The sequence below is a fragment of the Hibiscus syriacus genome, unplaced genomic scaffold, assembly GCF_006381635.1.
Source record: "Hibiscus syriacus cultivar Baekdansim isolate YM2019G1 unplaced genomic scaffold, ASM638163v2 tig00110429_pilon, whole genome shotgun sequence".
Classification (NCBI taxonomy): domain Eukaryota; kingdom Viridiplantae; phylum Streptophyta; class Magnoliopsida; order Malvales; family Malvaceae; genus Hibiscus; species Hibiscus syriacus.
The window spans coordinates 9016626-9019312 of record NW_024062733.1 but is presented as its reverse complement, the minus strand read 5'-3'; the positions used below and the strand labels follow the sequence as shown (position 1 = coordinate 9019312).

Genomic DNA, 2687 nt, shown 5'->3' with positions numbered 1-2687 from the left:
AATTTTTATTCTTTAAATTTCCTAAAAAAATAAAATAAAAATCAGGACTTATAGTATTATTATTTAAATTACATGTAAAAAATTAATTATTATTTTTATTAACATGCAAAAAAGAACATTGTTAAACTATGTTACATGCAAAAATATTCTCTATTTTTTGATATATTTTGTACCTTTTTAATTAAAAGGCTAATACTAATAAACTGATAACATTATAATGTAAAAAAATAAATTATAACTTACCTTAGCTTACAAATTCAGTAGAAAATTTTAGAGTTCTACAAAATAAAATAAAATAAAATAAACACCAACAATAAAATTTAGAATATTATTTTTATTTTAAATGTAAAAAAATAATAGCTATGTTATCAATATCATTAAAAAGAAGTTTATTAATTAATCAGAAGCAACTTGCATTTACTATAAAAAAGGAAACAATTTACACTATATATATTATCATTGAGCATATGCAAAGCAATAACCTTTGTAGAGAAAAAATTTATTTTTTATAACAAGATGATTGAGTATGCTATATATAAGTCATGAAAGTAAATATCTAAATCATTTAGATAAACAACATTCACCAATCTAAATTACATTATCAAATAAAAAATAAATACATACGAATAAAAAAATAAAGGATAAATCTATAAAACAGTATATTATAATTTCAAGTGGATATATAAATGAAAAATTAAATATTTAAGATAATATAAAATAAGAAATAAGAAATACTTATATGAATCAATTTACACCTTAAAAATCATTCACCATAAAATATTAAAATTCTGCAAAAAAAATTTATAAGAAAAATAATCTAAGAAATATATAATAGAAATAAAAAAAAAGAAATACTAACACATTATTTTAAAGAGTTTCAAGGGATGCTATACATTCAACTAAGATTCTGGTGTGGTCCCAAAGGGAGAGAATGTCACAGCTCCAACTTAAGAATTTGGGAGAGTGGGTTTGTTGTTGTGGTCCCGCAGAATAAGATTTGGAAGAGTGGAGGGGTGGAATTTCTGGTTCCAAGATAAAAACTGAGAAATAATGGGTATCGGGGAAGACGCAGAAATGAGAAATGGGAAAGGCAAAGGAAACGGATATGTTGTCAAAATAAATTAAAATTATTTACAGCTCTAATATTTAATAGGTTTTAATTACATATAATTAATTTTTGTTGTGGGGTTGAAAAGAGAAATAGTTGTATATTAAATGTAGTTATTTTTTTATTTCCGACGGAATGACTATTCCATCACAAATTAAATTGGTATATTTTAATTAAAATTGAACAAAATTTTCGATGAAATCATTGTCCCGTCATAAAATAATTGATATTTTTTTTTATTGAAATGAATAAACTTTCTGACATAAAAAGTAATTAGGTCGAAAATTATAATCTCGTCATAATTTTGTGAAGGAATCATTTATTTTCATCGATAATTGTGATAGATTTTAAATCCGTAAGAAAATTTTCACCCGTGATTTAAAATTTTCTTGCGGTGAACACTTAAGATTGGACTGGCTATGGGGCCTCACACAAGGGCTGCCACTAGTGTTGCTCATGATTGAGGGTTTGATTTGCATCTGATGGACCACCATTTTCACATGTTCCGCTCCGGAATGTTACGCGGCGAGAAGAGCCTCAAACAGTTTCTTCAAACTATGACGTTTGAAGTCGACCATTAAGCTTAGGTTAAAATGATCAAAAGATGTTATTGTATTGTTTGATTTTAACCTTATACAGCTCAAACTAATGCAAAAGCTTGATTAGAAACCGTAGCAAACCAAGGAACATGATAGTTTTATATGACTATATAACTCTCATCCCAATGAAGGAAGTCTACAGAGTTGGCAATAGATTGGTTTGTTGACTCAGCTCGCAGGTGAGCAGCGTTGCAGGGAACCTCTTCCACCTCTTTCAATGCTAGGAAACAAGGACTGCCAATCTTCAGGCCCGTCAGCGTTTGGCGAAGATCAGAGGCTTCTTCCTTGAGCCTTGAATTCTCTTGAAGAACTAAGTCATGGCACTCGGACACATGATTTAACTTGTGTATGAGACTCTGGTTCTCGTTGCGAAGTCTGATTACCTGTGACCAAAGTTCATCCAGGTGCTTCTGTTTCCGCATCCTTGACCTACGAGCGGATTCTCTATTTGATATCATTCTTCGTTGTCTCCTTTCGTCGACAATGCTGACGGCCTGGTGATCGTCAGCTTCGTATGAAGTTGAATTATTGCTGAAACTTGAGGACTGTCCAGTGAATTCATGTGCAGGCGGCGGTATGTGGAAATTTGGTAGGTTGTTTAAGAATCTATTGAAATGAAATGCTGGTACGGTATTTTGCATCATGCCTAGGTTGGCTGGAATTTGGATCGGGTTTTAAGGTGCTAGGTAGTGAAGCCCAGTAAGCTCACGAGGAACCATGGTTTAAGCTCTGAAATGGATGCCTGAAGAACCAAGGTAGGGAAAAGCGAAACGAACGACAAGGTTTTATAGGAGGAGAAAAGTTAGAAGTGGGCCAGTTTCAGAAACTAGTGTAAAACTATCAGGGCTTACATGAGAAGAACTGAAACATTTATCGTTAATGTATATGTTGTTGTAGCAGCAGATGTACCACCTGCTTTTCATCACATAAATTATTTCTAAAGGCAATGATGCTGCTCTATGTGTTTCAGTCATTGTATA

General features: G+C 31.4%; 1 pseudogene; it reads right to left on the bottom strand.

Moving 5' to 3' along the window:
• Window positions 1-1788: 1788 nt before the first annotated feature.
• On the bottom strand, window positions 1789-2426 carry LOC120124921 (annotated as a pseudogene).
• Window positions 2427-2687: the final 261 nt, after the last annotated feature.